The following is a 14,841-nucleotide window of genomic DNA, read 5'->3' as shown; positions in this document are numbered from 1 at the left end:
GGCCCTTTTAGGTTTTGGAGCGGTTACTGCCAGTTGAAAGTATGCTCCTCATGCCTTCATTTTACGGACGTATTGCTTTTGTTTTAGGTTTATTAGTCTCCCTTGGGCAGCATTCTCGGAAAGAATGTTTATCCTTCTAATTATAAGGCATTGGTAGAGTAGACAAACTCTAAAACCTTAACAGTGAATACTCTAGCTGAAGTGAACTATGTAAACCCCGTTAGTCACCCTTTGATGCATGCCACCCCAGTTGGGCGCTGTCGCTGGGGCTGAGTGGTTATGGCACTGCGCTGCCAACCCTAAGGATTCAGGTTCCATCCCAGCCGCGCTGGTCGCATTTTGATGAAGACGAAATGCTCGGAATGATCCAATCCTATACTATGGCATCCCGCATAGCCTGCACCGCTTTGTGAAGTTAAACTCCATAAAACCCAGCAAATGCTATTTCTAAAGAGTTGTTTAAATTAATAATTACTTTCGAGACCTTAGCAATTTTCTGCACCATTTTGCCTTCGTTTTTTTCCGCTCTTATTCCCTTCGTTAAGCTCAGTAGCAGGTCTGTGATTTTAAATGCCAGCTAAATATTCGGTTTTTCATTTCATTAGAAACCTTTCTCGGTCTCTATTGCTTTGCTAGTTGTATGTGAGGCTTAGACCCACGAGCTATTAATTAGTACCTTCGTGTGGGCCAGACGGTGAGGCATCATGGAGAGGAGCAGCGCAAAGGAAACAAGGAAGGCATAGTCGTCCTGTTTCGTTTGGTCTATGTCGTCCTTGTTTCTATTGCGGTGCTCCTCTCCATGATGCCAAAAGCAATGCCCTCGATAGTAAGTTCTGTATTAACAACACTGACATTACTTATTGCGCTATATATGTATGCACTCCTTTTGTAATGTGCTAACTGTCGTTAAGTGATTTGACCTGCAGTGATAATTAATTATCTTTTAAATGCAAATTTATGTTACGTTCATAAATATATTGGCAAAACTCATGCACTTACGAGACTCATAAACTGGCATTTGTTTCCATAACCTTCTCTAAGAGGCAGTGACTCACCCGAATACACTGCTATGCTCACTATAATTACTTTTTCCTAACATAGATATTTATTTGCTCAAGTTTGGCTTGAGGGAAATCCACCGTGCTTAAATAATCGCACGCCAGCTCGTCTTTATTAACCAACGTATTTGCAGATCATTTTCGATTTTATCAGCTGACAAAGATAAAAGCAAGGACGGCAGTATTTTCTTATGTCCACAGGGCATTCTTGCAAAGTCCAGTATGCGTGAAATTCCTTTCGTTTCGTGGAACATAAAAGGTCTTCACTCCGCACTCATGCTCGAAAAAAAATGCTCAACACCTCAGCGCTCTAAAAATGAAGGCCATTGTGCTGCTCCACAAAATGATATCTGGCTGACGCCAATTACACTGAGCTATGTTTGCACCTATTCGTCAGGATACAAGTCATTTCCACGTCGAAGAAAGCTGTTGAAAGTACAATATCCCGCAGTTTTACATTGTAGTCTGTAGTGCTGAAATGAAAATAATACAAGCAACAGCTGATGATTTGCTAGCGTAACAGGATTCCAAGAGCTTGAGAAGGGCAGTAGGAGGCTGAGCTAGGTGGAATAGCGAAATTTGACTATTAGCAAACAGTGATCTTGCAGCTTGTGGAAGACAGGCAAATAGGAGATAAAAATGGCCGCAGTCTTAAGTCCACCTATCAGCGCTCGGGTCGCTGTGAAACTTAGGGCTTCAAATTAAAGATTTTGGTTGTAGAAGCGTTACATTTTTTATATGCCTTAAAATCAGACCATACAGGCAAATCTGTCAAAATAATTTTTTTTAAAGAGAATACATACTACACAAGATTTTTTTTCTTGGCAGACACCGATTTTAGACCATGAAGCCTACTATAATGGGGGCAGTTATAATGAACGGTCATTTATAGCTAACAAGACTGTTTCCATCATCGAATTATGCACAAGGTAAATGACACTGCGTTACAATATAAGAGGTCTAATCTTGGCCAAACCACAAAGTTACAGCCAACAAGGTGGCGCCGTAAACCTGCCCCACACCCAAAACTTGAGCTTCAGGCCAACGCAGAAATATGATTGTCTCCAAAACGCCATGACACTGCCTCACAAAGAATGTGGGAACCAATAAATAAGCAATAATAAAGAAAAGTTTAGGTGAAATTTCGAATATCTCATGCAGAAAAGCTGCACCGTGAGGTCAAAAAAGATATGGTTGGAGAAATTTGAAAGAACTCCACAAACGCTCGTAATTATTTTCAAGGTTTTGAGTGCATACACTTAGCCCTTTAAATGTCAAATACTTTCCTGACAAACACAGCAGAATCGGCAAATGTTTTTAAGAAAAAAAGTTTTTTCATGTACTCCATTGTTCATGAAGACACTTCTTTGCATACCGATGGATAGCTGCAGAGCAGTCAGCTCAGTGAATGCATCCCAAAGCAATGCCATGACAAAAACATTGTACTTACAGTAAGACCTTGCTTTATTCAGCGAATAGCACTGGCCATTTCGAAAATTCCCAGCCAGCTCTTGGTCGCTGGCACAAATCGCACGCAACTTGGCGGGTCGCACGACTTCCATGTAACTCTTGGTCACTTCCAACTTAAAAAAAAATTGAAGCATCAGCGAGAGATATCAAAATTGATATGCATTGCGTTCTTTCATTGACCCACAAAGAAAAAAATAGCATTTCCCATGAGCACATTTATTATTATGTCGCATTAGCTGTCTACAGTAAACCTCGTCTATCACGACCTCTTTAACACTGACTTGCTGCTTAGACCGAGCACAACTGTGTATAGCTCTATTGCGTCAAATGCTTGTTAGCTCCGGGCCCTTGGTCTTGCAACGGTTAATACAGACAACATTGCAAAGGGCAATCGCAGCTCTGAGCTTTGAGCCATAGAATCTGAAAACCTCGGCGCTACTGTGGGAGAACAATTGCCTGGGTGGCTCATTAACAAACAGTCCGCTCCAGTTGATGTCGCTCCATTGCGAAATACTCTTACAGCAAAGTCCCGTCCTCCGTCTTGCAGTGCGAAAACAATCACTCATATTCCAAGCACGCATACTAATGGCGCACGTACCTTCGAAGAGAACTTTATAATTATGGATATAATTATTGCAGTGAAACACCACTAGGCACTGTAGTTATAAATTTGTCCTGAAAGTTTTAAGCAACGCGAAGAATAACAATAACCAGCATTGTTTAAAAAATATGCCTCAAAATAAATACGAGACATTCACTACTCTCCAGTGGTTCTTTAGCTTTGTGCACCATCAAACTACACTTTCTTACAGGCGCATTTGCTCGCAGAAATTGGATTTAATCTGCTCTGAGAATTTTTCGGGGTGCAACAATCGGGAGAAACCACGTTTTACTCGAATACGAAGGACCGCATACATTGCATTACAAGCCCAGATAGGTGCACTTATAGACTACGTCCTCTGCCGTAAGCCTCCGATTTGGCTGTCCTCCATAAGCTGCTGGATTCCTGTCCGCTACTCTTCAAATATTACTATTCCACCTGGCCAAGCCTCCACTGCCATTCTCAAACTCTTTCGAATCCTGTTGCCCTGGCAGATCATCATCTGGGTGACTGTCGAAGTCGCGTCGGCGTTTCTCGTTAGAATGCCTTTCACACCAGTGAATACCTGGCCATTGTTAGTGCTGCTGTAGTCAGTGTGGACTGACCACACAGGTTTTCTGAGTGTGTCAGACCGGTGCAATGCCAATAGGTTCTGCCAACTAGCCGAAAATCGAGGGCTTCCAAAGAGCGACTAGATATCAAAATACTGATTATTGAAACGGTGAAAAATTGACGGGGGCTTAGCTGTAGTTAAGCCTGCTAGGTTGCGAAAGCAGGTGTTTTATACTCCATATGCAGCGCCTCTAGTGGAAAGAGCGCGGCGCGCCGTGGCAAGCGACCGCCGTTACCCGACGAGCCGAGTTGGTAGCCAGTCTCCCGCTCCTGGTATGACGTCACGCTATAACGTCACTAGCGCCTCTAGCGGGAGGAGCGCGGCGCGCCGTGGCAAGCGGCCGCCGTTACCCGACGAGCCGAGTTGGTAGCCCGCCTCTCTCTCTCTCTCCTGGTATGACGTCACGCTGTGACGTCACTAGGCGTGGTATGACGTCAGGGGTCATTCTAAAGGTCGAAAGCGGCAAGTGGCCGCCGCTACGCGAAAGGCCGCTCTTGAGAGTAGTATTGCTTTCGCAATAAAAGTCGGCAGAGACACTCAAGACTGCTTACGTATGAGAAGGCATAAGCCCACCCGCTCACTTTCTTAACGCAGCCGCCGCGTGCGGCGGCGCGATGTAAGCCGATGCCACGGAGCTGGCATTTCTACCTCTGCATGGCTCTACGTAGCCGCCGCCGCACCGCTTCTGATGTGCGGCAGTTGCAGTCGCCACCGCGGCAGTCACCCGCGCTCTGCTTCAAGGGAATATATATGGATGCCCATTCATGCGGAACTGGCCTTTCTCTACATTAATATTCATATATCCTTCGGATTCCTCATAGCACTCGTGGCGCAGTAGTGCAGCGGTCAAGCGGTGTCGCACTGCCCTGGGATGGAAAGTGCTGCCACCGGCGGAATTTGTGCGACAATTACTCCTCGTGCGAGGTAACGAATTATCCTCGCGATCCTGGCGCGACCAGTCACTAATGAACCCCCTCCCCCTCCACCCCCCCCCACACACATAGACACACACACACAAATAGACTGTTGAGGCCATTAAGGCTTACACCTCAAAAGGATGCAAGGCCTTCCCACCAGCATCTCTAATAAAAAAAGCTAAATAGTTCTAAAAAGCGGACCTACAATACCGGATAATCCTTGGGGCATACATGGCACCTGGAGGACACAAAATTATGCAAAAATAGTGATGTTATTTTATTTTCCCTCTGGCGGAGAAGTTTCCGGCAGTGATCTCAAGGTTAGCTCCCGCTAATAGCCAGCGACAACTTCAACCTCTGGCTCAGTTCGGAAGGGGCGCAGTGCCACTGCAGGCGTCTTGGTAACTTTTGGAACTCATTCCTACCAGGACGATTTACACAGATGCGTAAGGTACGAACATCACAGTTACAAATGCCACAGTGCTACACAAGGCGTGTGTAGCACTGTGGCATTTGTAACTGTGATGTTCGTACCTTACGCATCTGTGTAAATCGTGTGTAGCACTGTGGCATTTGTAACTGTGATGTTCGTACCTTACGCATCTGTGTAAATCGTCCTGGTAGGACTGAGTTCCAAAAGTTACCAAAAGGCGTGTGTAGCATGGTCGCTTGCGGCAGGGCACCTAAGGGCAGGGACCCTGGTGGGGAGCGGTGCATCTGCGGCAATGTCGGTCCGGGGGCACAAGATGGAGCCCCCACGATTGTGGATGATGCTTTGGGTCCAATATGTCGGTTGAGTCTAGCGTGGCCCTGACGCTTATCGCACTTGCCATCAGCTGGATCGCCTTTTGCAAAAGGTCGCATTCTGACTCCGAGTGGAAGAGTTCGTTCCGCAGATGTTTTTGGCGTAGGAGGCTCGCCACTCGACGCATCCTTTGATCTGGAGGTCACAATTCCTGCAGGTCTCCGCGAGTTGAGGTGGTCTGCACGGGCCTGCTGTCGCCACTCTTGCAGGGCTATCCGCGTGGCGCGATCCTTCTTATCCAGCACCACCTGGAAAAGGGCAACCACCGCCGCCTCTTGCTCCGCAGCCGCCTTCTCGGCGATGTGGCGGTAAAAGTCGTCCTGCGCCGCGTAAATAAAGGTGACAAGCCGGGCGTCGCTGGTATCTTGCGAGATGCGCGAAATGCGGTGCACGGGATGGTGGAACAGTAGCGCCCCGGTCTTTTCGTCATGTACCTTGTTTCCTTGGATGGAGACAGTCAGGTGAACTCGGCGCTTGTGCTGTCGGGAGGCGGGCACAACTTCCTTGAGCAAGCCCATGGCGTCTTGGCAGAGCCCGTGGACGCCGGCATAGGGTACCGCCAGCTTGCCGATGATCTTGGCCCGGAAGAGGAGCCCCTCCCCCTCGAATCAAGACCGGTAGCCGCCAAGGCTGCCTCCGTGGTCGGTCTTGGGGCTACGGCGGTGCTTGGAGCCGCGCCATTCACCAAACTATGTCGAGAAAGTTCTCTTCGTGGTGTCCTCCGGTTAGGCTTTCTTCTTTTCTTTCTTCCTTCCAGAGTCGTGGAGCATCACGCGCTTATGTTCTGACCTCTTGCTCATTTTTTTTAAAGTTATGCCAACATTAAGGTTACTCAGACGTGGCTCTGGAAATACACGCTAGAGTCTTATATACTCTTCGTCGAGACTGGCCCTATCACTTCTGAGCTATTTGCTAGCAACAGAGTGCATATTGCCCACAAAAGATTAACCTCCTCAAACTCGTAAACAAAAGCCGAAAGGCACCAGGTATCCTGAGGACCCAGCAACGAAATGGAATCATATCAAAATGTCACATTTCGCAGCCATGAGGAGCCGAATAATAGGCTTCCTGATTAAACAGAAAATTATCGCAGTTGAACGCAGTCCTTGAGCAGAAAGGGTAATTGACTCAGTGCACTAGTGGTGAACTTCTCAAAGGTAGTGATTCTCCGTGTGCAACGCAGCATATATTGATAATCACTGAAGAAACAAAAAATAATACTGGCTAACTGTTCTTGCTCGCCACTTCAAAAAATTGCTATTGTAATGAACGCGACGACGCTGAAGTGGCATTCGCATGCTGAAAAGAACGACGATCGCGGGCTCCCACTCTGATCTCTCAAGCTCATATTCACTCCAACAGAGCCCAACAACAACAAGCAGCTATCCACAGATGAAATTAATGTCAGGTATCTTGTATACCCTATTTATTTATTTATTTATTTATTTATTTACATATCTCACAGGCTGGGTTAAAAACTGGGGTAAAAATAGAAGCAATAGACTTAGCCAGCAATTGTGAACAAAAACATTTTTGAGCGAGAAGCCGTTTATGAACGCCATTTTTTGATATAAAGCAAGATTTCACTATAACAATCAATAGATCCGAAGATCATCCGACGGCAGGCATGTATCTTTTTTTGCTATTAACGTTTTTGATATTTTCAAAAGCATCCACAGTTGTTTTTCTACTGCAGTCTGAACTGTTTGATGCTGCCGCTGGAAACACTTTAAAAGAAAAATTTTGCTTCACATCAGAAGAAGGGGCCATTACCTTTAATATTTTCATAAAATTCTCTTGCAATTATTCAGTTTTCAAGATTTTTCTCCGAGTTGGTTGGGCAAGCCCATGGTTATTTCAACATCGTTACAGAATCGTAAAACGGTAACCAGAAAATAGAACCAAATTAGAAAACTCTTCAGGACAAAATGCTGCCTATTTTTTTCTTTCCAGATAACATGATCTGTTGACGGGAGGTCTATTCCAATAAATGATCGCGCGAGGCAAGACTAATGAGTTGAAAGAGGTGGTTCTTCCCGAAAGGCGTTTGAAACTGTGGTGATTATGCAATGGCTGAGATGTGCGGGTCTGTTGTGTAAGCGGTAGGGTGAATGAATGATTGCTGTAAACAAATTTATGTAAGGGGTAAATTAGTGCTCTTGCTCTGCAAGATTGTAAAGACGGGAGGGACAGGGATGTCTTAGTGTTAGTTATGCTAGAATGTCGTTGCAGTTGTGAGCAATAGATCGAGCGGCGCCATTTTGTAGGCGCTTTAGGGGATGAATTAGGTAGTCTTGATGAGGTCACCAAATGGATGATGCCTATTCAAGTTGAGGGTGAACAATTGTTTCATGTGCTAGGTGACATGCGGAACAAAGCGCACCTCTGAGGTTACGTTCTAAATAACCTAATGCACGACTAGCTTTGGGAGTAACTTTTTCTATATGGGTTTTCCATGAGAGATTACGTAAAGAATGCACGTCGAGGCGATTGTATGGTGAAGCAAGAGTGGCTGGTCAGTGATTAAGCGAATGAGTGAAAAGGATGTTTATATCATCATCATCATCAGCCTGACTACACCCACTGCAGGGCAAAGGCCTCTCCCATGTCTCTCCAATTAATCCTGTCCTTTGCCAGTTACGGCCACTGTATCCCCGCAAACTTCTTAATCTCATCCGCCCACCTTTCTGCCATCCCCTGCTACGTTTGCCTTCTCTTGGAATCCACTCCGTTACCTTTAAGGACCAGCGGTTATCTTGCCTTCGCATTTCACGCCCTGCCCAAGCCCACTTCTTCTTCCTCTTGATTTCAACTAGGATGTCATTAACCCGCGTTTGTTCCCTCACCCACTCCACCCTGTTTCGATCTCTTAACGCTACACCTATCAGTTTCCTTTCCATTGCTCGCTGCGTTGTTCTTAACATGTTTACATCGTTCACGGCTAAAAGTAATTCCCAGACACTTAATCGAACTAATTAAGATGATGAGCACCGGTTAGTAACGCGGCGTAGATCTTCCTGAAGAGCTATGTGCTCGTTAACTAAACAGTTTTGCGGTGAATAATGCAATCTCCAGAGAACAATCTGATGATCGAGATAATGATTAACGGCAGGTCATTCATGTAGAATATAAACAGTAATGGGCCTATGACACAGCCTTGCAGTACTCCTGATGCTATATCATTTGAAGAGGATGAATAGTTATCAATAAGAGTGAATTGTTCACGAAGTGATAAAAAGTTTCTTATCCAAGAAATTGTTAAAAAATCGAGGCGCAAGGATGACAGTTCAGCTATTAGACGACCATTTGGAACGTGTGAAATGCTTTAGCGTCATCGAGGAGTATACAGTCGATTTCAAGTTTTTATTGCCTACCCTGAATCAGCTCGTTAGTCAACTCAAATAGTTGTGTCCTACATGATAGCCCTTTACTGAAACTGTGTCATCTTGAAGAGGAAACCCGTTGACTTCCAAATGTAGTGCCATGTTAGATGCAATTATGAGTTCAAGAAGTTTGCATGCAGCATGTACATGTCACCGTATTTGGTTATAGTTAGTAACGTTAGTTTGGACACCGGATTTGAAAATTGGAATGAGTTCTCCAATTTTCTCCTCCTACGGTATTTCTCCTGTGGAAAATGAACAACGAAAGATGTTAGTGAGCATCACGGTAGAATGAGCCGCGGTGTGTTTAAATTTTTGAATTAATGCCATCGACACCACATGAAGGTTATTAATTTCAGGTTATTAATCAAGGACGCATTGCCGTCAACACTAACGTCTATATCTTACAGACGACCCCGCCTCTGGGCATCCTGGATCAACTGGCACACTATACCGTGCGCAAGAATAGTATTGATGGCTGGGAATGCGCTACACGGTTGAACGACGCGTGGCCAGCTGCACGCAGTGTCAGTGCCTCTGTTCCCGAACTGCTTCAGCCTGTCACGTTTCCCAGAAGTCCGTTCGAGCAAGTCGGAATTGATTTCCTAGGTCCGTTTCCAAAGTCTCCCAATGGCAATCGCTAGATAGCCGTGCGTGCATATTAGCTCGCCCGTTATTGTGTAACGACCAATCTCCCGGTGGCTACCGCATACCAAGTTTTGCTAATCATACTCCGCTCTGTCACCTTACGCCATGGACCCCTGCGAGTCGTAATCGGTCACCTAGGACGATATTTCTCCGCTAATGTCATTGAAGGGCTCCAAGGTTTGTGCAGAATAGCTTTCCGACACTCAACTTTCTACCATACACATGCAAACGGTTCGACCGAACGCATCAGTAGAACTCTTACCAACTTGCTTGTCCGCTATATGGATTCAGATCACAATAACTGCAAGACCATAGTGGCAATTTATTTATTTATTTTATTTGGAACACACTGCAGTCTAAGAAGAACAAGCAGGGGGGAAGCTACAGATAAAAATATAACGTGTTATCAATTGCTTGGGAAACTTACTTGAAACGTGTGCTTCGTTAGAGAGCAGTAGTCACCAAAAATGATATGACGACACCACTTATCAAGTGCAGAAGAAGAATACATTGAACAAGGCAAACAGTTCCGTAAGATTGTGCTACATTAGATTTCCACATAAAACAAAACTGGTAAAGAGTAAAAGCATCAAATACAAACTGCGCTTGCGCAAGAAGATTAGAAAAGGGCTGCAATGAAATGTCAAACTAGTATCAGGATTGTAATACACTGGTCAAAGCATACTCAAAGTTTTCCGCAGAAAGACCGCGTGAAGCAGGTCATTGCACTCGATTGGTGCGTGGAAAGAGTGAATACTTAAATAAATTTGTGCGAGCGGCATATCAGAACAAATTATGGACTAGATGGTGCCTGAAAGGACGCGACAAAAATGGCTTGACATAGTAAGTGTTTGAGTTCAGCTGTTGAGCCTTTTTGTAAATTGCGAAAAAAAATTTCAGTCGCACAACATTAATTTTGGTTTTCAGTATTGAGATGCTATTGTCGGAGAGGAGCTTTGAGACAGAATCTAGAGACCTATATTTAGTAAACATAAAACGAACTGCACGTCTTTCCATTTCCCGCCTTTTTTTGTCTTTTAGGTAGAAAGCATTCCGTACCACTGAAGCGTGCTCAAGTTTTGGTGCCTAAAAACTGATATATATCAATTGAGCAAACGCGTTCATGATCTTGAAGCAAAGGTTGTGTCTCTTTCTTCTCAGCAGCCTCCAAGCGACGGTAATGGTAATTTGTCCAAATTAGAGCAACAAATTGATTATCTTGAAAACAATTCCCGGCGGTCTAATTTGTTATTCTATGGCCTCAAGGATGCTGATAAGTATGAATCTTGGGAAACTTCTGAACAGCTCGTGACTGATTTCTGCAGTCGCGAACTCGAAATCACTGTTGGTTCAATTCAGCGTGCTCATCGCCTAGGGCGTCATTCCTTAGATAGGACGCGGCCAATCATCGCTAAATTTAACAGCAGTAAAGAAATTGAAAACGTTCTCGGCAATAGGCGCAAGTTAAAAGATTCGGGCTTAGTGTTTCTCGTGATTATTCTGCTACCGTTCGCGAAAAGCGCAGGAACTTGCTGAATTTTTGTAAAGAAGTAAAGAAAGAGGGGGACAAAACTAAGCTTGTGTTTGACAAACTTCACATCAATAAAGATGTATATCAGTGGGATCACAACACCAGCAGTGCAGTTTGTATCTCCCGTTCCACAAGTACATGAAGTCGTTTAAGCGGTCCTTCAAATCCCCTTCTTTCATCTTCGTTTCCACCCTGTTTCGAGCGTTCAGTTAAGTTCACTTCTTTTCTTTACACTAACAACAGAAGCGTTGTTCCTAAAGCCGCTGCTCTTTCTTCCTTCATTGACTCTAATTCTGCCTCGATCGTTGCCTTAACGGAAATATGGTTGAACGATGCTATTCCAGACAGTAGTGTTCTGCTGAGTGAATCCTGCTTTAATATTTTTCGTTGCGATAGGAAGTTCCGGAGAGGAGGCGGTGTCCTCATTGCAATTAAGAAGGAAATTGTAGCTGTACCTGTAATAGTCACCTCTTTCATTGAATGTGTGTTTGTTTTTGTTTTTTAAATGCGGCATTGCTAACCTTATAATTGGAGTATTTTACCGCCCTCCTGACATGTGTGACGGTTTTGTTGAAGAATTGCATCGCCTATTAGGTGAAGTGTGTGCACGTTTCCCGAATTCTATTTTGCTCATTCTCGGTGACTAGTTTTCCCAACATTAGCTGGGATATGTTGTCTGCCCCTCCTAGTGACAAAGAAGCCCATGCCTTCATACAGACGTGTCTCGACTTTTCGTTATGTCAAATTATCTCTCAACCTACTCGGTCATCGGTGCATTCCTCAATCATTCTGGACCTCTTCCTAGCCAGTGACCCAAATATTTGTTCAGATGTCATCCATCATGAAGGCCTTTCCGATGACGACATTATCACCGGGCACATCAACTATCTGTTCAGCGAAAGAAAAACTGTTCCAAAAAAGATAAGATGCTACAACAGGGCTAACTTTCACAAAATGAACTCCGAATTAACCACCTTCTCAGTGCAATACCTTTTTGATTGGTCCTCTGATTCTGTTGAGGAAAACTGGATTTTGTTCAAAACTACACTTACTAACCTTATCAATGATTGCATTCCTCTTATATCGATAAAGTGCAACCCAAGTGTACCCTGGTTTGATCTCAGGCTTCATAGAGCTAATAATAAGAAAAAACGTCTGTACAGACAAGCCAAAGCGCATCGAACTACTCATTCTCTTGAAAGGTATAAGCAAAGCGATAAAGAATATCAAGTATTGCTAAAAAAAAACCGCAGGGAATTCTTCAGCAATGTTTTGCCAACAATCATCACCAATAACCCACGTAGATTCTGGCGCGTTATTAATCCCCACAGCGCTGATGACATTATCCTTACTGACTCGAATAACACTCCAATTCCTGCATCCGAATGTGCTCAGATGTTTCTGTCAGCATTTTCATCCGTATTTACTTTAGAAGACATCGCTACAGCTCCCAGCCTAGATGAATTTCTTGAGGTTTCTATGCCCCAAATAGTTATTAATGACGAAGGAATTAAATCCCTCCTGAATAATGTTAAACTAACTTCTAGCTCTGATCCTCTGGGCTTTAACAACAAGATTCTTAAAAACATTTCTGAGAGCATTTATCCAGTATTGTCATCACTCTTTTCTCAGTCATTATTATCTGGATCGATTCCTAGCAATTGGCGCGTAGCTAAAGTAATACCCATATTCAAATCTGGTGACCACTCTAATCCTCTCAACTATCGTCCAATATCCTTAACTAGCTCCATATCTAAGCTAATGGAACATGTTGTTTACACTAATATTATCAGCTATCTTGAGCACCACAACATCATATTCAAATACCAGCATGGATTTCGAAGGGGTTTCTCATGTGACACTCAACTTTCCGGCTTCACTTACGACCTCTTTTCATCAGTAGACGCAGGCAAACAAGTCGATGCGCTATTCCTTGACTTTTCTAAAGCCTTTGACCGGGTCCCCCATCACAGACTTTTGCTCAAACTAACCCACTTGAACATTCATTCCGATGTTATTGCCTGGGTTAAAGCTTTTCTTGCATGTCGATCTCAGTTCATTTCTGCCAATAATCATCTTTCGTCCTCCTCACCCGTTTCTTCCGGTGTTCCCCAGGGAAGCGTTTTGGGACCTTTACTTTTTCTAATCTTCATAAATGGCTTACCCGCCTGCGTATCATCCAAAATCAGATTATTCGCTGAAGATTGTGTTATATACCGTAGCATTTCTAACGACTCTGACCGCCAATCTCTGCAAACTGATTTAGATTCCATTAGTGACTGGTGTTCTTCTTGGTTAATGACCCTTAATTCCTCTAAAACTAAACTTGTCTCTTTCACTCGCAAGTCTTGCCGCATCCCGACATCTTACACTCTCCTTAATAACCCGGTTGAACTTTCTACTTCCTACAAGTATTTGGGACTACACCTTCAGTCTAATTTAACATGGAATTACCATCTTAGCCATATTCTTGCAGCTGCTAACCGCTGTGGGTCTTCTAGAACGTAACCTTAAACAAGCGCCTTTTCACCTAAAAAAACTTGCATATGTTACCTTAATACGGCTTAAAATCGAATATGCGTCGGCCATCTGGGACCCGGATCAAGCATACCTTATAGATGACTTGGAATCTTTGCAAAACCGTGCCGTTAGATTCATCTTTTCTGATTATTCTCGTCATACTAGCGTCACCGCACTAAAGGCTCGCGCCGAACTTGATACGTTATCACATCGCCGCAAACTATCACGCTTGACCCTTTTCCATAAACTTTACCATCATGTTCTGCTCCATGACGATTTTTTTCAATCACCTGAATCTTTTTTTCCACGTCGCGACCACCCGCTGAAAGTTAAACGCATATCATGCCACACTTCTTCTTTCGCTAACTCTTTTATACCACGTACTATAGTCGACTGGAATAATATACCATCACACATCGCTTCTGAACGGGATCTTAACAAGTTTCAGGACCTTGTAACCCAAATGTTTGTTTAGCTTTACTAATTGATTGTACCACATGCTGCATTCAGCTTTTTTGTTATTTTGTTTCGTTCCTGTGGTTGTTATGCCTCTAAAACACTATCTGTTCTTTTTCGTGTAAATTACAATGTTTACTACAGGTTTTTGTTTATTTCTTGTTTTGTTTTCTACATGTGCTTTCTGTACTTATGTATTGCACCTTGGCGCTTGCTCATTTTTATTTTTTTTTGCGTTGTGTGTAATTGCTCTCCCCTATGTAATACCCTCGATTGAGGGCCTTTAGGGGTTTATTGAATAAATAAATAAATAAATGCTTTATAGGCTTGAAATTTTAAATCCGAGGTTGCCTGTTGCCGAAATGTAATAATTAATATTTTGTGCTGAATTTGTATTGGGGGGCCGAGGCCTCGTCAGGCGTTGTTACGCCTTTAGCTTCGCCCCCCCCCCCTTAGACACGTTCTAAGAAACAAATAAAGAAAAAAAAAGAAAACATTTCTGTCGAAAAAGCCATATTTGCGTGTAGCGAATGTACAAGAGTTTTGAATACGTGTAGATCAGCAAAGGGTGTTAGTAATTGTAACTCCTAAGTATTTGTATTCATTACCTTCCTTTACGGGACTGCCGTTAATTTGATACTAAAAGAAATAAGAATATTTTTATTCGTGACACGAGGTAGCACGGTTTTTCTAGGACTTAGGGTCCTATCCTACTTCTTTCACCATTCACAAATTTTCGTTGATCTGTTGAGTAATTTTGACATGTTATCTCTTTGTAGAGAAGCGAGTCATCTGCAGACAGGCGCATATTGACATGGGGATGAAATTCAGCGGTCATT

The sequence above is a fragment of the Amblyomma mixtum genome, chromosome 1 (assembly GCF_055824585.1).
Source record: "Amblyomma mixtum isolate Tamu chromosome 1, ASM5582458v1, whole genome shotgun sequence".
Lineage (NCBI taxonomy): Eukaryota > Metazoa > Arthropoda > Arachnida > Ixodida > Ixodidae > Amblyomma > Amblyomma mixtum.
The sequence above is the reverse complement of the archived record's forward strand: the minus strand, read 5'-3'. Positions refer to the sequence as shown.